At 40.5% G+C, this 25,703-nt stretch overlaps 1 long non-coding RNA gene across 1 annotated transcript in view; it reads left to right on the top strand.

Annotated features, from left to right (window-relative positions):
* The window catches only part of LOC127642771 (uncharacterized), a 57,404-nt gene that overhangs the window by 17,042 nt on the left and 14,659 nt on the right, over positions 1 to 25,703 (top strand). The gene's annotated exons all lie outside the window — the stretch shown is intronic.

The following is a 25,703-nucleotide window of genomic DNA, read 5'->3' on the forward strand; positions in this document are numbered from 1 at the left end:
ACAAACCAAGAATGGCCCACATTCGACCATAGGTGGCGCTACAGGCCACGCCCCAAAAAAATATTTTCAAAGTGATACCATTTCCACGCCATTTGTCCAATTCTTCTGAAACTTGGTGTACATGCCTCATTTCTCATTGGGAACAAAAAAGCCTCAAGGATCCATAAGGTCCGGTATGGATTTTCCTGTACATTGAAAATGTTTCGTTTAGGATTCAGACAAAGACATGTTTTTTGAATTCCTTAATTGGGAGGGTTTATCCCCAACCATCTACTGATCAATTTTAAATGATTTGCCATTTTGAGGAGGAATCCGCATTGCTGCTTGCAGCTATATTTATTATTATTATTATTATTATTACTTCTCCTTGAGCCCAAATAGCTCAAAAAGTCACTGGTCAAAAATTTTCTAAATTGGCACATTGATACTCCATGCCAACGGGTACCCCCAAACCAAGAATGGCCCACATTCGCCCATAGGTGGCGCTACAGGCCACGCCCAAAAAAACAAAATTCAAAGTGATACAATTTCCACGCCATTTGTCCAAATCTTCTGAAATTTGGTGTACATGCCTCATTCCTCATGGGGAACAAAAAAGCCTCAAGAACCCATAACTTCCGCCATGATGGATTTTCCCGTACGTTGAAAATTTGCGAAAACCTACAAAACTCTTCTTCTCCTGAACCGTAGCTCCAATTGACTTGAAATTTGGTACACATGTGTAGAATGGACATCCTTGAAAACGTTACTTAGGAAAAATGAATACGATACAAAATGGCTGAAAGGGGCGTGTTTATGTAAATGTCCAAATTTTAACAATATATACGTGTCAATAAATCAAATGTAATTTTGACTGATGGTTTTTCAAACCTAACATGCTTAAAGATGACATCACTCTGAAGTACTGTGCAAAGAATGGCCATGCCAAAATTCCCATTTTCTGGTCAAAAATGTTCTAATTTGGTAAATTAATAGTACAGGCCAACAGGAATCCACAAACCAAGAATGACCGACATACGCCACTAGGGGGCACTACAGGACAAGCCAAAATTCCCATTTTCTGGTCAAAAATGTTCTAATTCGGTACAAGAATAGTACAGGCCAACAGGAATCCACAAACCAAGAATGACCGACATTCGCCACTAGGGGGCACTACAGGACAAGCCAAAATTCCCATTTTCTGGTCAAAAATTTTCTAATTTGGTACTTTGATACTACAGGCCAACAGGAACCCACATACCAAGTGTGGCCCACATTCGCCCTTAGGGGGCGCTACAGGCTACTCCAAAATTTCGTTTTCTGGTCAAAAACGTTCTAATTTGGTACATTGATACTGCAGGTCAACAGGAACCCTCAAACCAAGAATGGCCAACATTCGCCCCTAGGGGGCACTACAGGCCATGCCGAAATTCCCATTTTCTGGTCAAAAATGTTCTAATTTGGTACATTAATAGTACAGGCCAAAAGGAATCCACAAACCAAGAATGACCGACATTCACCACTAGGTGGCGCTAGAGGCCAAGCCGAAATTCCCATTTTCTGGTCAAAAAAGTTATAATTTGGTACATTGATACTACAGGCCAACAGGAACCCACAAACCAAGTATGGCCCACATTCGCCATTAGGGGGCGCTACAGGCCACTCCCAAAATTTCGTTTTCTGGTCAAAAATTTTCTAATATGGTACATTGATACTACTGGCCAACAGGAACCCACAAACAAAGAATGGCCAACATTCGCCCCTAGGGGGCACTAGAGGCCACGCCGAAATTCCCATTTTATGGTCAAAAATGTTCTAATTTGGTACATTGATACTACAGGTCAACAGGAACCCTCAAACCAAGAATGGCCAACATTCACCCCTAGGGGGCGCTACAGGTAATTCCCAAAAGTCCCATTTTCTGGTCAAATATTTTCTAATTATGTACATTGATACTACAGGCCAACAGGAACCCACAAACCAAGAATGGCCCACATTTGCCCATAGGTGGCGCTACAGGCCACGCCCCAAAAAATATTTTCAAAGTGATACCATTTCCACGCCATTTAACCAATTCTTCTGAAACTTGGTGTACATGCCTCATTTCTCATTGGGAACAAAAACGCCTCAAGGATCCATAAGGTATGATGGATTTTCCTGTAGACTGAAAATGTTTCGTTTAGGATTCAGACAGAAATACATGTTTTTTGGATTCATCCATTGAGAGGGTTTAACCCCAACCCTCTACTGATCAATTTGAAATGATTTGCCATTTTGAGGAGGAATCCGCATTGCTGCTTGCAGCTATATTTATTATTATTATTATTATTATTATTACTTCTTCTCCTTGAGCCCCAATAGCTCAAAAAGTCACTGGTCAAAAATTTTCTAAATTGGCACATTGATACTCCATGCCAACGGGTACCCCCAAACCAAGAATGGTCAACATTCGCCCATAGGTGGCGCTACAGGCCACGCCCAAAAAACAAAAATTCAAAGTGATATAATTTCCACCCCATTTGTCCAAATCTTCTGAAACTTTGTAAACATGCCTCATTTCTCATGGGGAACAAAAAAGCCTCAAGGACCCATACTTCTGCCATTATGGATTTTCCTGTACAGTGAAAATTTTGGAAAACCTACAAAACTCTTCTTCTCCTGAACCTCAGCTCCAATTGACTTGGAATTTGGCACACGTGTGTAGTATGTATGTCTTTCCAAACGTTACTTAGCAAAAATGAATACAATACAAAATGGCTGAAATGGACGTGTTTATGTAAATGTACACACAAAAGATGATCAAAAATTTTTAAAATCCCATTGATTTACAATGGCTGAGCAAAAGTGCTCCCTCTACTGGACAAATATGGTCCACATGTAAAATCCCATTCACTTACATTGGCTGAGCAAAGAGGCTCCCTCTACTGGAGTAACTCTGTCTACCACATGCAGCTCTTCTGTAGCAATCTCTCTAATGAAGCATTTCGGTCTCCTAGTGGGTGGAGCTCCAGACTTAGACTACAGAAGACATTTTGCGTCTGCACGGAGGTATGTCAAATCAATTGTGTGTCTTAATGCTTTCCAGTTTGAACATTCAAGCGATTTTACACTATTCAACTCAACAAAGGCAAAACAACTCAAATAAATGTTTTCGAGCAGTTTGTGTGACACAGCGAGCGAGCCGCGTCGCGTCTAACGTTCGCACGCCGATGAGAGTTCGCTTTCCCTTCTTGCGTTTCAACGGACAATTTCATACACCAAAATACATGATATATTGGGGTGTCTGCTATATCTCAAGTGAACAAACAGTTGATAAAGAAATCGGGTATCAATATATTGAATTATGAATTATTGAAGGGGTCTAGTGATGCCGCTGTGATGTCCTGTTAGATTTTTCTCTATCGAGACAGCGTTAACGTATCAAAACTTCCGAGTATGATGTTGTTTAATTGTCTCTGACAACACGCAATCCTCGAGGCGAGATCATTTTTGCTCGCATCTTCACGAAGGTTTGTTGGTTGTGTACAATGGTTGCCTGCTTGAACATTCAAGCGATTTTACACTATTCAACTCAACAAAGGCAAAACAACTCAAATAAATGTTTTCGAGCAGTTTGTGTGACACAGCGAGCGAGCCGCGTCGCGACTAACGCTCGCACGCCGATGAGAGTTCGCTTTCACAGCTTCATGCGTTTGAACGGACAATTTCATACACCAAAATACATGATATATTGGGGTGTCTGTTATGTATCAAGTGAACAAACAGTTGATAAAGAAATTGGGTATCAATATATTTAATTATGAATTATTGTGAACAACACGGATGCCGCTGTGGTGTCCTGTTAAGATTTTTCTCTCGAAACAGCGTTAACAGCTTAAACAAAATACTGCGTTATTTTTGCACATACAGATACATTTAATACATCGTCACAAACTATGAAAGTTGTACTTTTATTTGTTGTAAAATAAAGAAAATAAACCGTGTGCTCTTTGTCTAAGCGAATATCTTTCTGAAACACGTCACAAAAACTTACACAAACATGAAACATATGTCTAAAGAAAGTAGGGATGGGCTGATCAATCCTAACGTATCAAAACTTCCGAGAATGATGTTGTTTAATTGTCTCTGACAACACGCAAACCGCGAGGCGAGATCATTTTTGCTCGCATCATCATGAAGGTTTGTCGGTTGTATACAATGTTTGCCTGTTTGAACATTCAAGCGATTTTACACTATTCAACTCAACAAATGTCAAAACAACTCAAATACATGTTTGCGAGCTGTTTGTGTGACACAGCGAGCCGCGTCGCGTCTAACTCACGCACTCCGATGTCTTTCGCTGCTGCTTGCGTCTGAACGGACAATTTCATACAACAGAGTGTCAAAATACATGATATATTGAGGAGTCTGTTATGTCTCAAGTGAACAAACAGTTGAGAAAGAAATCTGGAATAATTATATTTTATTCTGGCATTATTCCAGATGACGTCCTGCTATATTTTTCTCTCGAAACAGCGGAAACAACTTAAACAAAATACTGCGTCATTTTTGCCCATACAGAAACATGCAAGACATCATTACGAACTATGAAATGTGTACTTTTATTTGTGTACACTTACAATAACAACAAAACCTTGTGCTTTTGTAAAATAAATAAACAGGGTGCTCAGTCTCTGTCTTCGCGATTATTTTTCTGAAACACGTCACAAAATTCAAGTGAACAAAATCAACCATTCACGCAGTCTGTATTTTATCATCTCACAATGAATACAAATGCAACAAGCATGGCACAAAACGAAAATAATGATACTTCTCAGTTCTCAAAAGATTAAACTGAACTGTGCCTTAAGTATCGTATCATGCGATAAAAGCCTCTTAAAGAGACAGTAACAATTTAGCCTTCGTCCTGAACATAGACATTCCCAAGTAATTGAGAAGTACAAATGGTATTATTTTAAGTTTTTTTTATTTCTCTCTTACCTTGTAAAATGCCACGTTTTTGAATGGCATGTAAACACAATCACTCCATTTTTTTCACTGGATCTGTTGCTATTTTAATGATTTAAAAATCAAAGCACTGACCATTTAAAGTGTGAGCTTGTAGGCTACATTTTGAAATAGTTATAAACAGTCACAGCTATACAGTGTTATTATGTGCCTAGATAGTCTTTCAAATAAAATTGCTTGTGATATGCTTATGTAAATCACACAAAAAAAACAGAAAAAAATCTTAAGAGAGAAGTGAAAGTGAAAGTAGAGATTTTCAAAGTGATTTTTCATTCAAAGTGATACAATTTCCACGCCATTTGTCTAAATCTTCTGAAACTTGGTGTACATGCCTCATTCCTCATGGGGAACAAAAAAGCCTTAAGGACCCATAACTTTCACCATGATGGATTTTCCCGTACGTTGAAAATTTGCGAAAACCTAAAAATACTCTTCTTCTCCTGAACCGTAGCTCCAATTGACTTGAAATTTGGTACACATTTGTAGAATGGACATCCTTGAAAACATTACTTAGGAAAAATGAATGTGATACAAAATGTCTGAAAGGGGCGTGTTTATGTAAATGTCCAAATTTTAACAATATATACCTGTCAATAAATCAAATGTAATTTTGACTGATGGTTTTTCAAACCTAACATGCTTCAAGATGACATCACTCTGAAGTACTGCGCAAAGAATGGCCGACATTCGCCCCTAGGGGGCGCTACAGGCCATGTCGAAATTCCCATTTTCTGGTCTAAAATGTTCTAATTTGGTACAATGGTACTACAGGCCAACAGGAACCCACAAACCAAGAATGGCCGACATTCGCCACTAGGGGGCGCTAAAGGCCACGCCAAAATTCCCGTTTTCTGGTCAAATTTTTTTTTAATTTGGTACATTGATACTACAGGCAGACAGGAACCCACAAACCAAGAATGGACAACATTCACCCCTAGGGGGCGCTACAGGCCATGCCAAAATTCCCATTTTCTGGTCAAAAATGTTCTAATTTGGTACACTGATACTACATGCCAACAGGAACCCACAAACCACGAATGGCCAACATTCGCCATTAGGGGGCGCTACAGGTAATTCCAAAAAATCCCATTTTCTGGTCAAACATTTTCTAATTTGGTGTATTGATTCTACAGGCCGACAGGAACCCACAAACCAAGAAAGGCCCACATTCGCCCCTAGGGGGCGCTACAGGCCACTCCAAAATTCCCATTTTCTGGTCAAATATTTTCTAATTTTGTACATTTATACTACAGGCCAACAGGAACCCACAAACCAAGAATGACCAACATTTGCCCATAGGTGGCGCTACAGGCCACGCCCCAAATTTTTTTTTCAAAATGATATAATATCCACCCCATTTGTCCAATTCTTCTGAAACTTGGTGTACATGCCGCATTTCTCATTGGGAACAAAAAAGCCTCAAGGATCCATAAGGTCCGGTATGGATTTTCCTGTACATTGAAAATGTTTTGTTTAGGAATCAGACGAAGACATGTTTTTTTGAATTCCTTAATTGGGAGGGTTTATCCCCAACCATCTACTGATCAATTTTAAATGATTTGCCATTTTGAGGAGGAATCCGCATTGCTGCTTGCAGCTATATTTATTATTATTATTATTATTATTACTTCTCCTTGAGCCCAAATAGCTCAAAAAGTCACTGGTCAAAAATTTTCTAAATTGGCACATTGATAGTCCATGCCAACGGGTACCCCCAAACCAAGAATGGTCAACATTCGCCCATAGGTGGCGCTACAGGCCACGCCCAAAAAAACATAAATTCAAAGTGATACCATTTCCACGCCATTTGTCCAAATCTTCTGAAACTTGGTGTACATGCCTCATTCCTCATGGGGAACAAAAAAGCCTCAAGAACCCATAACTTCCGCCATGATGGATTTTCCCGTACGTTGAAAATTTGCGAAAACCTACAAAACTCTTCTTCTCCTGAACCGTAGCTCCAATTGACTTGAAATTTGGTACACATGTGTAGAATTGACAGTCTTTGAAAACGTTACTTAGGAAAAATGAATACGATACAAAATGGCTGAAAGGGGCGTGTTTATGTAAATGTCCAAATTTTAACAATATATACGTGTCAATAAATCAAATGTAATTTTGACTGATGGTTTTTCAAACCTAACATGCTTCAAGATGACATCACTCTGAAGTACTGCGCAAAGAATGGCCAACATTCGCCCCTAGGGGGCGCTACAGGCCATGCCGAAATTCCCATTTTCTGGTCTAAAATGTTCTAATTTGGTACAATGGTACTACAGGCCAACAGGAACCCACAAACCAAGAATGGCCGACATTCGCCACTAGGGGGCGCTAAAGGCCACGCCAAAATTCCCGTTTTCTGGTCAAAAATGTTCTAATTTGGTACATTGATACTACAGGCCAACAGGAACCCACAAACCAAGAATGGCCAACATTCACCCCTAGGGGGCGCTACAGGCCATGCCGAAATTCCCATTTTCTGGTCTAAAATGTTCTAATTTGGTACAATGGTACTACAGGCCAACAGGAACCCACAAACCAAGAATGGCCAACATTCGCCATTAGGGGGCGCTACAGGTAATTCCCAAAAGTCCCATTTTCTGGTCAAACATTTTCTAATTTGGTACATTGATTCTACAGGCCAACAGGAACCCACAAACCAAGAATGGCCCACATTCGCCCCTAGGGGGCGCTACAGGCCACTCCAAAATTCCCATTTTCTGGTCAAATATTTTCTAATTTTGTACATTGATACTACAGGCCAACAGGAACCCACAAACCAAGAATGGCCCACATTCGACCATAGGTGGTGCTACAGGCCACGCCCCAAAAAATATTTTCAAAGTGATACCATTTCCACGCCATTTGTCCAATTCTTCTGAAACTTGGTGTACATGCCTCATTTCTCATTGGGAACAAAAAAGCCTCAAGGATCCATAAGGTCCGGTATGGATTTTCCTGTACATTGAAAATGTTTCGTTTAGGATTCAGACAGAAGTACATGTTTTTTGAATTCCTTAATTGGGAGGGTTTATCCCCAACCATCTACTGATCAATTTTAAATGATTTGCCATTTTGAGGAGGAATCCGCATTGCTGCTTGCAGCTATATTTATTATTATTATTATTATTATTCTCCTTGAGCCCAAATAGCTCAAAAAGTCACTGGTCAAAAGTTTTCTAAATTGGCACATTGATACTCCATGCCAACGGGTACCCCCAAACCAAGAATGGTCAACATTCGCCCATAGGTGGCGCTACAGGCCACGCCCAAAAAAACAAAATTCAAAGTGATACCATTTCCACGCCATTTGTCCAAATCTCCTGAAACTTGGTGTACATGCCTCATTTCTCATGGGGAACAAAAAAGCCTCAAGAACCCATAACTTCCGCCATGATGGATTTTTCCGTACGTTGAAAATTTGCGAAAACCTACAAAACTCTTCTTCTCCTGAACCGTAGCTCCAATTGACTTGAAATTTGGTACACATGTGTAGAATTGACAGTCTTTGAAAACGTTACTTAGGAAAAATGAATACGATACAAAATGGCTGAAAGGGGCGTGTTTATGTAAATGTCCAAATTTTAACAATATATACGTGTCAATAAATCAAATGTAATTTTGACTGATGGTTTTTCAAACCTAACATGCTTCAAGATGACATCACTCTGAAGTACTGCGCAAAGAATGGCCAACATTCGCCCCTAGGGGGCGCTACAGGCCATGCCGAAATTCCCATTTTCTGGTCTAAAATGTTCTAATTTGGTACAATGGTACTACAGGCCAACAGGAACCCACAAACCAAGAATGGCCACATTCACTAGGGGCTACAGCCATCCGTTCAGGTCAAAATGTTCTAATTTGGTACATGTACTACAGGCCAACAGGAATGGCCAACATTCGCCAAGGCCAGGAATTCCCATTTTCTGGTCAAACATTTTCTAATTTGGTACATTGATTCTACAGGCCAACAGGAACCCACAAACCAAGAATGGCCCACATTCGCCCCTAGGGGGCGCTACAGGCCACTCCAAAATTCCCATTTTCTGGTCAAATATTTTCTAATTTTGTACATTGATACTACAGGCCAACAGGAACCCACAAACCAAGAATGGCCCACATTCGACCATAGGTGGTGCTACAGGCCACGCCCCAAAAAAATATTTTCAAAGTGATACCATTTCCACGCCATTTGTCCAATTCTTCTGAAACTTGGTGTACATGCCTCATTTCTCATTGGGAACAAAAAAGCCTCAAGGATCCATAAGGTCCGGTATGGATTTTCCTGTACATTGAAAATGTTTCGTTTAGGATTCAGACAAAGACATGTTTTTTGAATTCCTTAATTGGGAGGGTTTATCCCCAACCATCTACTGATCAATTTTAAATGATTTGCCATTTTGAGGAGGAATCCGCATTGCTGCTTGCAGCTATATTTATTATTATTATTATTATTCTTCTCCTTGAGCCCCAATAGCTCAAAAAGTCACTGGTCAAAAATTTTCTAAATTGGCACATTGATACTCCATGCCAACGGGTACCCCCAAACCAAGAATGGCCCACATTCGCCCATAGGTGGCGCTACAGGCCACGCCCAAAAAAACAAAATTCAAAGTGATACAATTTCCACGCCATTTGTCCAAATCTTCTGAAATTTGGTGTACATGCCTCATTCCTCATGGGGAACAAAAAAGCCTCAAGAACCCATAACTTCCGCCATGATGGATTTTCCCGTACGTTGAAAATTTGCGAAAACCTACAAAACTCTTCTTCTCCTGAACCGTAGCTCCAATTGACTTGAAATTTGGTACACATGTGTAGAATGGACATCCTTGAAAACGTTACTTAGGAAAAATGAATACGATACAAAATGGCTGAAAGGGGCGTGTTTATGTAAATGTCCAAATTTTAACAATATATACGTGTCAATAAATCAAATGTAATTTTGACTGATGGTTTTTCAAACCTAACATGCTTCAAGATGACATCACTCTGAAGTACTGTGCAAAGAATGGCCATGCCAAAATTCCCATTTTCTGGTCAAAAATGTTCTAATTTGGTAAATTAATAGTACAGGCCAACAGGAATCCACAAACCAAGAATGACCGACATACGCCACTAGGGGCACTACAGGACAAGCCAAAATTCCCATTTTCTGGTCAAAAATGTTCTAATTCGGTACAAGAATAGTACAGGCCAACAGGAATCCACAAACCAAGAATGACCGACATTCGCCACTAGGGGCACTACAGGACAAGCCAAAATTCCCATTTTCTGGTCAAAAATTTTCTAATTTGGTACTTTGATACTACAGGCCAACAGGAACCCACATACCAAGTGTGGCCCACATTCGCCCTTAGGGGCGCTACAGGCTACTCCAAAATTTCGTTTTCTGGTCAAAAACGTTCTAATTTGGTACATTGATACTGCAGGTCAACAGGAACCCTCAAACCAAGAATGGCCAACATTCGCCCCTAGGGGGCACTACAGGCCATGCCGAAATTCCCATTTTCTGGTCAAAAATGTTCTAATTTGGTACATTAATAGTACAGGCCAAAAGGAATCCACAAACCAAGAATGACCGACATTCACCACTAGGTGGCGCTAGAGGCCAAGCCGAAATTCCCATTTTCTGGTCAAAAAAGTTATAATTTGGTACATTGATACTACAGGCCAACAGGAACCCACAAACCAAGTATGGCCCACATTCGCCATTAGGGGGCGCTACAGGCCACTCCCAAAATTTCGTTTTCTGGTCAAAAATTTTCTAATATGGTACATTGATACTACTGGCCAACAGGAACCCACAAACAAAGAATGGCCAACATTCGCCCCTAGGGGGCACTAGAGGCCACGCCGAAATTCCCATTTTATGGTCAAAAATGTTCTAATTTGGTACATTGATACTACAGGTCAACAGGAACCCTCAAACCAAGAATGGCCAACATTCACCCCTAGGGGGCGCTACAGGTAATTCCCAAAAGTCCCATTTTCTGGTCAAATATTTTCTAATTTTGTACATTGATACTACAGGCCAACAGGAACCCACAAACCAAGAATGACCCACATTTGCCCATAGGTGGCGCTACAGGCCACGCCCCAAAAAATATTTTCAAAGTGATACCATTTCCACGCCATTTAACCAATTCTTTTGAATCTTGGTGTACATGCCTCATTTCTCATTGGGAACAAAAACGCCTCAAGGATCCATAAGGTATGATGGATTTTCCTGTAGACTGAAAATGTTTCGTTTAGGATTCAGACAGAAATACATGTTTTTTGGATTCATCCATTGAGAGGGTTTAACCCCAACCCTCTACTGATCAATTTGAAATGATTTGCCATTTTGAGGAGGAATCCGCATTGCTGCTTGCAGCTATATTTATTATTATTATTATTCTTCTTCTCCTTGAGCCCAAATAGCTCAAAAAGTCACTGGTCAAAAGTTTTCTAAATTGGCACATTGATAGTCCATGCCAACGGGTACCCCCAAACCAAGAATGGTCAACATTCGCCCATAGGTGGCGCTACAGGCCACGCCCAAAAAAAATATATTCAAAGTGATACCATTTCCACGCCATTTGTCCAAATCTCCTGAAACTTGGTGTACATGCCTCATTTCTCATGGGGAACAAAAAAGCCTCAAGAACCCATAACTTCCGCCATGATGGATTTTTCCGTACGTTGAAAATTTGCGAAAACCTACAAAACTCTTCTTCTCCTGAACCGTAGCTCCAATTGACTTGAAATTTGGTACACATGTGTAGAATTGAAGTCTTTGAAAACGTTACTTAGGAAAAATGAATACGATACAAAATGGCTGAAAGGGGCGTGTTTATGTAAATGTCCAAATTTTAACAATATATACGTGTCAATAAATGATTCTGACAATGTAATTTTGACTGATGGTTTTGTCAATTACCTAAACATGCTTAAAGATGACATCACTCTGAAGTACTGTGCAAAGAATGGCCAAGCTATTAAGTCTTGTTTTAAGATCAAATCTGACTAAATTTAGTGAACTTTAGACTCAGAACAACAAGAATCTGCCAATCGTGAGTGAGCAACATAAACTTAATTTACAAGGACAAACAAGTTTATTTTGCTGGTCCAATATGTTCTAATTTGGTACATGATTTGCAGTCTAACAGATTCACTAAACCTAGTGACGACATTCATCTTAAGACACAAGACTTAATATCTAATCCCATTTTCTGGACAAAAATAATCTAATTTGGTACTTTGATACTACAGGCCAACAAGAACCCAAATACTAGTCTAGCAAACATTCGCTTTTAGCAGCGTACAGGTCAATAAATCAAATGTAATTTTGACTGATGGTTTTTCAAACCTAACATGCTTCAAGATGACATCACTCTGAAGTACTGCGCAAAGAATGGCCAACATTCGCCCCTAGGGGGCGCTACAGGCCATGCCGAAATTCCCATTTTCTGGTCTAAAATGTTCTAATTTGGTACAATGGTACTACAGGCCAACAGGAACCCACAAACCAAGAATGGCCGACATTCGCCACTAGGGGGCGCTAAAGGCCACGCCAAAATTCCCGTTTTCTGGTCAAAAATGTTCTAATTTGGTACATTGATACTACAGGCCAACAGGAACCCACAAACCAAGAATGGCCAACATTCACCCCTAGGGGGCGCTACAGGCCATGCCGAAATTCCCATTTTCTGGTCTAAAATGTTCTAATTTGGTACAATGGTACTACAGGCCAACAGGAACCCACAAACCAAGAATGGCCAACATTCGCCATTAGGGGGCGCTACAGGTAATTCCCAAAAGTCCCATTTTCTGGTCAAACATTTTCTAATTTGGTACATTGATTCTACAGGCCAAAAGGAACCCACAAACCAAGAATGGCCCACATTCGCCCCTAGGGGGCGCTACAGGCCACTCCAAAATTCCCATTTTCTGGTCAAATATTTTCTAATTTTGTACATTGATACTACAGGCCAACAGGAACCCACAAACCAAGAATGGCCCACATTCGACCATAGGTGGCGCTACAGGCCACGCCCCAAAAAAATATTTTCAAAGTGATACCATTTCCACGCCATTTGTCCAATTCTTCTGAAACTTGGTGTACATGCCTCATTTCTCATTGGGAACAAAAAAGCCTCAAGGATCCATAAGGTCCGGTATGGATTTTCCTGTACATTGAAAATGTTTCGTTTAGGATTCAGACAAAGACATGTTTTTTTGAATTCCTTAATTGGGAGGGTTTATCCCCAACCATCTACTGATCAATTTTAAATGATTTGCCATTTTGAGGAGGAATCCGCATTGCTGCTTGCAGCTATATTTAGATTCCTCCGTAGGAGGGAATCTATTGTAATTGATGGTTTTATTATTATTATTAGACTCTAGTCTAATTGATGGTTTATTATTATTATTATTATTATTATTATTATTATTCTTCTCCTTGAGCCCCAATAGCTCAAAAAGTCACTGGTCAAAAATTTTCTAAATTGGCACATTGATACTCCATGCCAACGGGTACCCCCAAACCAAGAATGGCCCACATTCGCCCATAGGTGGCGCTACAGGCCACGCCCAAAAAACAAAATTCAAAGTGATACAATTTCCACGCCATTTGTCCAAATCTTCTGAAACTTGGTGTACATGCCTCATTCCTCATGGGGAACAAAAAAGCCTCAAGAACCCATAACTTCCGCCATGATGGATTTTCCCGTACGTTGAAAATTTGCGAAAACCTACAAAACTCTTCTTCTCCTGAACCGTAGCTCCAATTGACTTGAAATTTGGTACACATGTGTAGAATGGACAGTCCTTGAAAACGTTACTTAGGAAAAATGAATACGATACAAAATGGCTGAAAGGGGCGTGTTTATGTAAATGTCCAAATTTTAACAATATATACGTGTCAATAAATCAAATGTAATTTTGACTGATGGTTTTTCAAACCTAACATGCTTAAAGATGACATCACTCTGAAGTACTGTGCAAAGAATGGCCATGCCAAAATTCCCATTTTCTGGTCAAAAATGTTCTAATTTGGTAAATTAATAGTACAGGCCAACAGGAATCCACAAACCAAGAATGACCGACATACGCCACTAGGGGGCACTACAGGACAAGCCAAAATTCCCATTTTCTGGTCAAAAATGTTCTAATTCGGTACAAGAATAGTACAGGCCAACAGGAATCCACAAACCAAGAATGACCGACATTCGCCACTAGGGGGCACTACAGGACAAGCCAAAATTCCCATTTTCTGGTCAAAAATTTTCTAATTTGGTACTTTGATACTACAGGCCAACAGGAACCCACATACCAAGTGTGGCCCACATTCGCCCTTAGGGGGCGCTACAGGCTACTCCAAAATTTCGTTTTCTGGTCAAAAACGTTCTAATTTGGTACATTGATACTGCAGGTCAACAGGAACCCTCAAACCAAGAATGGCCAACATTCGCCCCTAGGGGGCACTACAGGCCATGCCGAAATTCCCATTTTCTGGTCAAAAATGTTCTAATTTGGTACATTAATAGTACAGGCCAAAAGGAATCCACAAACCAAGAATGACCGACATTCACCACTAGGTGGCGCTAGAGGCCAAGCCGAAATTCCCATTTTCTGGTCAAAAAAGTTATAATTTGGTACATTGATACTACAGGCCAACAGGAACCCACAAACCAAGTATGGCCCACATTCGCCATTAGGGGGCGCTACAGGCCACTCCCAAAATTTCGTTTTCTGGTCAAAAATTTTCTAATATGGTACATTGATACTACTGGCCAACAGGAACCCACAAACAAAGAATGGCCAACATTCGCCCCTAGGGGGCACTAGAGGCCACGCCGAAATTCCCATTTTATGGTCAAAAATGTTCTAATTTGGTACATTGATACTACAGGTCAACAGGAACCCTCAAACCAAGAATGGCCAACATTCACCCCTAGGGGGCGCTACAGGTAATTCCCAAAAGTCCCATTTTCTGGTCAAATATTTTCTAATTATGTACATTGATACTACAGGCCAACAGGAACCCACAAACCAAGAATGACCCACATTTGCCCATAGGAGGCGCTACAGGCCACGCCCCAAAAAATATTTTCAAAGTGATACCATTTCCACGCCATTTAACCAATTCTTTTGAATCTTGGTGTACATGCCTCATTTCTCATTGGGAACAAAAACGCCTCAAGGATCCATAAGGTATGATGGATTTTCCTGTAGACTGAAAATGTTTCGTTTAGGATTCAGACAGAAATACATGTTTTTTGGATTCATCCATTGAGAGGGTTTAACCCCAACCCTCTACTGATCAATTTGAAATGATTTGCCATTTTGAGGAGGAATCCGCATTGCTGCTTGCAGCTATATTTATTATTATTATTATTATTCTTCTCCTTGAGCCCCAATAGCTCAAAAAGTCACTGGTCAAAAATTTTCTAAATTGGCACATTGATACTCCATGCCAACGGGTACCCCCAAACCAAGAATGGCCCACATTCGCCCATAGGTGGCGCTACAGGCCACGCCCAAAAAAACAAAATTCAAAGTGATACAATTTCCACGCCATTTGTCCAAATCTTCTGAAACTTGGTGTACATGCCTCATTCCTCATGGGGAACAAAAAAGCCTCAAGAACCCATAACTTCCGCCATGATGGATTTTCCCGTACGTTGAAAATTTGCGAAAACCTACAAAACTCTTCTTCTCCTGAACCGTAGCTCCAATTGACTTGAAATTTGGTACACATGTGTAGAATGGACAGTCCTTGAAAACGTTACTTAGGAAAAATGAATACGATACAAAATGGCTGAAAGGGGCGTGTTTATGTAAATGTCCAAATTTTAACAATATATACGTGTCAATAAATCAAATGTAATTTTGACTGATGGTTTTTCAAACCTAACATGCTTCAAGATGACATCACTCTGAAGTACTGCGCAAAGAATGGCCAACATTCGCCCCTAGGGGGCGCTACAGGCCATGCCGAAATTCCCATTTTCTGGTCTAAAATGTTCTAATTTGGTACAATGGTACTACAGGCCAACAGGAACCCACAAACCAAGAATGGCCGACATTCGCCACTAGGGGGCGCTAAAGGCCACGCCAAAATTCCCGTTTTCTGGTCAAAAATGTTCTAATTTGGTACATTGATACTACAGGCCAACAGGAACCCACAAACCAAGAATGGCCAACATTCACCCCTAGGGGGCGCTACAGGCCATGCCGAAATTCCCATTTTCTGGTCAAAAATGTTCTAATTTGGTACATTGATACTACAGGCCAACAGGAATCCACAAACCAAGAATGGCCAACATTCACCACTAGGTGGCGCTAGAGGCCAAGCCGAAATTCCCATTTTCTGGTCAAAAAAGTTATAATTTGGTACATTGATACTACAGGCCATCAGGAACCCACAAACCAAGAATGGCCCACATTCACCACTAGGGGCGCTACAGGCCACTGCCGAAATTCCCATTTTCTGGTCAAAAATGTTCTAATTTGGTACATTGATACTACAGGCCAACAGGAACCCACAAACCAAGAATGGCCAACATTCGCCATTAGGGGGCACTACAGGTAATTCCCAAAAGTCCCATTTTCTGGTCAAACATTTTCTAATTTGGTACATTGATTCTACAGGCCAACAGGAACCCACAAACCAAGAATGGCCCACATTCGCCCCTAGGGGGCGCTACAGGCCACTCCAAAATTCCCATTTTCTGGTCAAATATTTTCTAATTTTGTACATTGATACTACAGGCCAACAGGAACCCACAAACCAAGAATGGCCCACATTTGCCCATAGGTGGCGCTACAGGCCACGCCCCAAAAAATATTTTCAAAGTGATACCATTTCCACGCCATTTGTCCAATTCTTCTGAAACTTGGTGTACATGCCTCATTTCTCATTGGGAACAAAAACGCCTCAAGGATCCATAAGGTCCGGTATGGATTTTCCTGTACATTGAAAATGTTTCGTTTAGGATTCAGACAGAAGTACATGTTTTTTGAATTCCTTAATTGGGAGGGTTTATCCCCAACCATCTACTGATCAATTTTAAATGATTTGCCATTTTGAGGAGGAATCCGCATTGCTGCTTGCAGCTATATTTATTATTATTATTATTATTATTATTATTATTCTTCTCCTTGAGCCCCAATAGCTCAAAAAGTCACTGGTCAAAAATTTTCTAAATTGGCACATTGATACTCCATGCCAACGGGTACCCCCAAACCAAGAATGGCCCACATTCGCCCATAGGTGGCGCTACAGGCCACGCCCAAAAAAACAAAATTCAAAGTGATACAATTTCCACGCCATTTGTCCAAATCTTCTGAAATTTGGTGTACATGCCTCATTCCTCATGGGGAACAAAAAAGCCTCAAGAACCCATAACTTCCGCCATGATGGATTTTCCCGTACGTTGAAAATTTGCGAAAACCTACAAAACTCTTCTTCTCCTGAACCGTAGCTCCAATTGACTTGAAATTTGGTACACATGTGTAGAATGGACATCCTTGAAAACGTTACTTAGGAAAAATGAATACGATACAAAATGGCTGAAAGGGGCGTGTTTATGTAAATGTCCAAATTTTAACAATATATACGTGTCAATAAATCAAATGTAATTTTGACTGATGGTTTTTCAAACCTAACATGCTTAAAGATGACATCACTCTGAAGTACTGTGCAAAGAATGGCCATGCCAAAATTCCCATTTTCTGGTCAAAAATGTTCTAATTTGGTAAATTAATAGTACAGGCCAACAGGAATCCACAAACCAAGAATGACCGACATACGCCACTAGGGGGCACTACAGGACAAGCCAAAATTCCCATTTTCTGGTCAAAAATGTTCTAATTCGGTACAAGAATAGTACAGGCCAACAGGAATCCACAAACCAAGAATGACCGACATTCGCCACTAGGGGGCACTACAGGACAAGCCAAAATTCCCATTTTCTGGTCAAAAATTTTCTAATTTGGTACTTTGATACTACAGGCCAACAGGAACCCACATACCAAGTGTGGCCCACATTCGCCCTTAGGGGGCGCTACAGGCTACTCCAAAATTTCGTTTTCTGGTCAAAAACGTTCTAATTTGGTACATTGATACTGCAGGTCAACAGGAACCCTCAAACCAAGAATGGCCAACATTCGCCCCTAGGGGGCACTACAGGCCATGCCGAAATTCCCATTTTCTGGTCAAAAATGTTCTAATTTGGTACATTAATAGTACAGGCCAAAAGGAATCCACAAACCAAGAATGACCGACATTCACCACTAGGTGGCGCTAGAGGCCAAGCCGAAATTCCCATTTTCTGGTCAAAAAAGTTATAATTTGGTACATTGATACTACAGGCCAACAGGAACCCACAAACCAAGTATGGCCCACATTCGCCATTAGGGGGCGCTACAGGCCACTCCCAAAATTTCGTTTTCTGGTCAAAAATTTTCTAATATGGTACATTGATACTACTGGCCAACAGGAACCCACAAACAAAGAATGGCCAACATTCGCCCCTAGGGGGCACTAGAGGCCACGCCGAAATTCCCATTTTATGGTCAAAAATGTTCTAATTTGGTACATTGATACTACAGGTCAACAGGAACCCTCAAACCAAGAATGGCCAACATTCACCCCTAGGGGGCGCTACAGGTAATTCCCAAAAGTCCCATTTTCTGGTCAAATATTTTCTAATTATGTACATTGATACTACAGGCCAACAGGAACCCACAAACCAAGAATGACCCACATTTGCCCATAGGAGGCGCTACAGGCCACGCCCCCAAAAAATATTTTCAAAGTGATACCATTTCCACGCCATTTAACCAATTCTTTTGAATCTTGGTGTACATGCCTCATTTCTCATTGGGAACAAAAACGCCTCAAGGATCCATAAGGTATGATGGATTTTCCTGTAGACTGAAAATGTTTCGTTTAGGATTCAGACAGAAATACATGTTTTTTGGATTCATCCATTGAGAGGGTTTAACCCCAACCCTCTACTGATCAATTTGAAATGATTTGCCATTTTGAGGAGGAATCCGCATTGCTGCTTGCAGCTATATTTATTATTATTATTATTATTCTTCTCCTTGAGCCCCAATAGCTCAAAAAGTCACTGGTCAAAAATTTTCTAAATTGGCACATTGATACTCCATGCCAACGGGTACCCCCAAACCAAGAATGGCCCACATTCGCCCATAGGTGGCGCTACAGGCCACGCCCAAAAAAACAAAATTCAAAGTGATACAATTTCCACGCCATTTGTCCAAATCTTCTGAAATTTGGTGTACATGCCTCATTCCTCATGGGGAACAAAAAAGCCTCAAGAACCCATAACTTCCGCCATGATGGATTTTCCCGTACGTTGAAAATTTGCGAAAACCTACAAAACTCTTCTTCTCCTGAACCGTAGCTCCAATTGACTTGAAATTTGGTACACATGTGTAGAATGGACATCCTTGAAAACGTTACTTAGGAAAAATGAATACGATACAAAATGGCTGAAAGGGGCGTGTTTATGTAAATGTCCAAATTTTAACAATATATACGTGTCAATAAATCAAATGTAATTTTGACTGATGGTTTTTCAAACCTAACATGCTTAAAGATGACATCACTCTGAAGTACTGTGCAAAGAATGGCCATGCCAAAATTCCCATTTTCTGGTCAAAAATGTTCTAATTTGGTAAATTAATAGTACAGGCCAACAGGAATCCACAAACCAAGAATGACCGACATACGCCACTAGGGGGCACTACAGGACAAGCCAAAATTCCCATTTTCTGGTCAAAAATGTTCTAATTCGGTACAAGAATAGTACAGGCCAACAGGAATCCACAAACCAAGAATGACCGACATTCGCCACTAGGGGGCACTACAGGACAAGCCAAAATTCCCATTTTCTGGTCAAAAATTTTCTAATTTGGTACTTTGATACTACAGGCCAACAGGAACCCACATACCAAGTGTGGCCCACATTCGCCCTTAGGGGGCGCTACAGGCTACTCCAAAATTTCGTTTTCTGGTCAAAAACGTTCTAATTTGGTACATTGATACTGCAGGTCAACAGGAACCCTCAAACCAAGAATGGCCAACATTCGCCCCTAGGGGGCACTACAGGCCATGCCGAAATTCCCATTTTCTGGTCAAAAATGTTCTAATTTGGTACATTAATAGTACAGGCCAAAAGGAATCCACAAACCAAGAATGACCGACATTCACCACTAGGTGGCGCTAGAGGCCAAGCCGAAATTCCCATTTTCTGGTCAAAAAAGTTATAATTTGGTACATTGATACTACAGGCCAACAGGAACCCACAAACCAAGTATGGCCCACATTCGCCATTAGGGGGCGCTACAGGCCACTCCCAAAATTTCGTTTTCTGGTCAAAAATTTTCTAATATGGTACATTGATACTACTGGCCAACAGGAACCCACAAACAAAGAATGGCCAACATTCGCCCCTAGGGGGCACTAGAGGCCACGCCGAAATTCCCATTTTATGGTCAAAAATGTTCTAATTTGGTACATTGATACTACAGGTCAACAGGAACCCTCAAACCAAGAATGGCCAACATTCACCCCTAGGGGGCGCTACAGGTAATTCCCAAAAGTCCCATTTTCTGGTCAAATATTTTCTAATTATGTACATTGATACTACAGGCCAACAGGAACCCACAAACCAAGAATGACCCACATTTGCCCATAGGAGGCGCTACAGGCCACGCCCCAAAAAATATTTTCAAAGTGATACCATTTCCACGCCATTTAACCAATTCTTTTGAATCTTGGTGTACATGCCTCATTTCTCATTGGGAACAAAAACGCCTCAAGGATCCATAAGGTATGATGGATTTTCCTGTAGACTGAAAATGTTTCGTTTAGGATTCAGACAGAAATACATGTTTTTTGGATTCATCCATTGAGAGGGTTTAACCCCAACCCTCTACTGATCAATTTGAAATGATTTGCCATTTTGAGGAGGAATCCGCATTGCTGCTTGCAGCTATATTTATTATTATTATTATTATTATTCTTCTCCTTGAGCCCCAATAGCTCAAAAAGTCACTGGTCAAAAATTTTCTAAATTGGCACATTGATACTCCATGCCAACGGGTACCCCCAAACCAAGAATGGCCCACATTCGCCCATAGGTGGCGCTACAGGCCACGCCCAAAAAAACAAAATTCAAAGTGATACAATTTCCACGCCATTTGTCCAAATCTTCTGAAATTTGGTGTACATGCCTCATTCCTCATGGGGAACAAAAAAGCCTCAAGAACCCATAACTTCCGCCATGATGGATTTTCCCGTACGTTGAAAATTTGCGAAAACCTACAAAACTCTTCTTCTCCTGAACCGTAGCTCCAATTGACTTGAAATTTGGTACACATGTGTAGAATGGACATCCTTGAAAACGTTACTTAGGAAAAATGAATACGATACAAAATGGCTGAAAGGGGCGTGTTTATGTAAATGTCCAAATTTTAACAATATATACGTGTCAATAAATCAAATGTAATTTTGACTGATGGTTTTTCAAACCTAACATGCTTAAAGATGACATCACTCTGAAGTACTGTGCAAAGAATGGCCATGCCAAAATTCCCATTTTCTGGTCAAAAATGTTCTAATTTGGTAAATTAATAGTACAGGCCAACAGGAATCCACAAACCAAGAATGACCGACATACGCCACTAGGGGGCACTACAGGACAAGCCAAAATTCCCATTTTCTGGTCAAAAATGTTCTAATTCGGTACAAGAATAGTACAGGCCAACAGGAATCCACAAACCAAGAATGACCGACATTCGCCACTAGGGGGCACTACAGGACAAGCCAAAATTCCCATTTTCTGGTCAAAAATTTTCTAATTTGGTACTTTGATACTACAGGCCAACAGGAACCCACATACCAAGTGTGGCCCACATTCGCCCTTAGGGGGCGCTACAGGCTACTCCAAAATTTCGTTTTCTGGTCAAAAACGTTCTAATTTGGTACATTGATACTGCAGGTCAACAGGAACCCTCAAACCAAGAATGGCCAACATTCGCCCCTAGGGGGCACTACAGGCCATGCCGAAATTCCCATTTTCTGGTCAAAAATGTTCTAATTTGGTACATTAATAGTACAGGCCAAAAGGAATCCACAAACCAAGAATGACCGACATTCACCACTAGGTGGCGCTAGAGGCCAAGCCGAAATTCCCATTTTCTGGTCAAAAAAGTTATAATTTGGTACATTGATACTACAGGCCAACAGGAACCCACAAACCAAGTATGGCCCACATTCGCCATTAGGGGGCGCTACAGGCCACTCCCAAAATTTCGTTTTCTGGTCAAAAATTTTCTAATATGGTACATTGATACTACTGGCCAACAGGAACCCACAAACAAAGAATGGCCAACATTCGCCCCTAGGGGGCACTAGAGGCCACGCCGAAATTCCCATTTTATGGTCAAAAATGTTCTAATTTGGTACATTGATACTACAGGTCAACAGGAACCCTCAAACCAAGAATGGCCAACATTCACCCCTAGGGGGCGCTACAGGTAATTCCCAAAAGTCCCATTTTCTGGTCAAATATTTTCTAATTATGTACATTGATACTACAGGCCAACAGGAACCCACAAACCAAGAATGACCCACATTTGCCCATAGGAGGCGCTACAGGCCACGCCCCCAAAAAATATTTTCAAAGTGATACCATTTCCACGCCATTTAACCAATTCTTTTGAATCTTGGTGTACATGCCTCATTTCTCATTGGGAACAAAAACGCCTCAAGGATCCATAAGGTATGATGGATTTTCCTGTAGACTGAAAATGTTTCGTTTAGGATTCAGACAGAAATACATGTTTTTTGGATTCATCCATTGAGAGGGTTTAACCCCAACCCTCTACTGATCAATTTGAAATGATTTGCCATTTTGAGGAGGAATCCGCATTGCTGCTTGCAGCTATATTTATTATTATTATTAGATTCCTCCGTAAGGAGGGAATCTATTGTATTTGTCGGTTTTATTATTATTATTATTATTATTATTATTATTATTATTATTATTATTATCTTCTTCTCCTTGAGCCCCAATAGCTCAAAAAGTCACTGGTCAAAAATTTTCTAAATTGGCACATTGATACTCCATGCCAACGGGTACCCCCAAACCAAGAATGGTCAACATTCGCCCATAGGTGGCGCTACAGGCCACGCCCAAAAAACAAAAATTCAAAGTGATATAATTTCCACCCCATTTGTCCAAATCTTCTGAAACTTTGTAAACATGCCTCATTTCTCATGGGGAACAAAAAAGCCTCAAGGACCCATACTTCTGCCATTATGGATTTTCCTGTACAGTGAAAATTTTGGAAAACCTACAAAACTCTTCTTCTCCTGAACCTCAGCTCCAATTGACTTGGAATTTGGCACACGTGTGTAGTATGTATGTCTTTCCAAACGTTACTTAGCAAAAATGAATACAATACAAAATGGCTGAAATGGACGTGTTTATGTAAATGTACACACAAAAGATGATCAAAAATTTTTAAAATCCCATTGATTTACAATGGCTGAGCAAAAGTGCTCCCTCTACTGGACAAATATGGTCCACATGTAAAATCCCATTCACTTACATTGGCTGAGCAAAGAGGCTCCCTCTACTGGAGTAACTCTGTCTACCACATGCAGCTCTTCTGTAGCAATCTCTCTAATGAAGCATTTCGGTCTCCTAGTGGGTGGAGCTCCAGACTTAGACTACAGAAGACATTTTGCGTCTGCACGGAGGTATGTCAAATCAATTGTGTGTCTTAATGCTTTCCAGTTTGAACATTCAAGCGATTTTACACTATTCAACTCAACAAAGGCAAAACAACTCAAATAAATGTTTTCGAGCAGTTTGTGTGACACAGCGAGCGAGCCGCGTCGCGTCTAACGTTCGCACGCCGATGAGAGTTCGCTTTCCCTTCTTGCGTTTCAACGGACAATTTCATACACCAAAATACATGATATATTGGGGTGTCTGCTATATCTCAAGTGAACAAACAGTTGATAAAGAAATCGGGTATCAATATATTGAATTATGAATTATTGAAGGGGTCTAGTGATGCCGCTGTGATGTCCTGTTAGATTTTTCTCTATCGAGACAGCGTTAACGTATCAAAACTTCCGAGTATGATGTTGTTTAATTGTCTCTGACAACACGCAATCCTCGAGGCGAGATCATTTTTGCTCGCATCTTCACGAAGGTTTGTTGGTTGTGTACAATGGTTGCCTGCTTGAACATTCAAGCGATTTTACACTATTCAACTCAACAAAGGCAAAACAACTCAAATAAATGTTTTCGAGCAGTTTGTGTGACACAGCGAGCGAGCCGCGTCGCGACTAACGCTCGCACGCCGATGAGAGTTCGCTTTCACAGCTTCATGCGTTTGAACGGACAATTTCATACACCAAAATACATGATATATTGGGGTGTCTGTTATGTATCAAGTGAACAAACAGTTGATAAAGAAATTGGGTATCAATATATTTAATTATGAATTATTGTGAACAACACGGATGCCGCTGTGGTGTCCTGTTAAGATTTTTCTCTCGAAACAGCGTTAACAGCTTAAACAAAATACTGCGTTATTTTTGCACATACAGATACATTTAATACATCGTCACAAACTATGAAAGTTGTACTTTTATTTGTTGTAAAATAAAGAAAATAAACCGTGTGCTCTTTGTCTAAGCGAATATCTTTCTGAAACACGTCACAAAAACTTACACAAACATGAAACATATGTCTAAAGAAAGTAGGGATGGGCTGATCAATCCTAACGTATCAAAACTTCCGAGAATGATGTTGTTTAATTGTCTCTGACAACACGCAAACCGCGAGGCGAGATCATTTTTGCTCGCATCATCATGAAGGTTTGTCGGTTGTATACAATGTTTGCCTGTTTGAACATTCAAGCGATTTTACACTATTCAACTCAACAAATGTCAAAACAACTCAAATACATGTTTGCGAGCTGTTTGTGTGACACAGCGAGCCGCGTCGCGTCTAACTCACGCACTCCGATGTCTTTCGCTGCTGCTTGCGTCTGAACGGACAATTTCATACAACAGAGTGTCAAAATACATGATATATTGAGGAGTCTGTTATGTCTCAAGTGAACAAACAGTTGAGAAAGAAATCTGGAATAATTATATTTTATTCTGGCATTATTCCAGATGACGTCCTGCTATATTTTTCTCTCGAAACAGCGGAAACAACTTAAACAAAATACTGCGTCATTTTTGCCCATACAGAAACATGCAAGACATCATTACGAACTATGAAATGTGTACTTTTATTTGTGTACACTTACAATAACAACAAAACCTTGTGCTTTTGTAAAATAAATAAACAGGGTGCTCAGTCTCTGTCTTCGCGATTATTTTTCTGAAACACGTCACAAAATTCAAGTGAACAAAATCAACCATTCACGCAGTCTGTATTTTATCATCTCACAATGAATACAAATGCAACAAGCATGGCACAAAACGAAAATAATGATACTTCTCAGTTCTCAAAAGATTAAACTGAACTGTGCCTTAAGTATCGTATCATGCGATAAAAGCCTCTTAAAGAGACAGTAACAATTTAGCCTTCGTCCTGAACATAGACATTCCCAAGTAATTGAGAAGTACAAATGGTATTATTTTAAGTTTTTTTTATTTCTCTCTT

This window comes from Xyrauchen texanus, unplaced genomic scaffold (genome assembly GCF_025860055.1).
Source record: "Xyrauchen texanus isolate HMW12.3.18 unplaced genomic scaffold, RBS_HiC_50CHRs HiC_scaffold_79, whole genome shotgun sequence".
NCBI lineage: Eukaryota > Metazoa > Chordata > Actinopteri > Cypriniformes > Catostomidae > Xyrauchen > Xyrauchen texanus.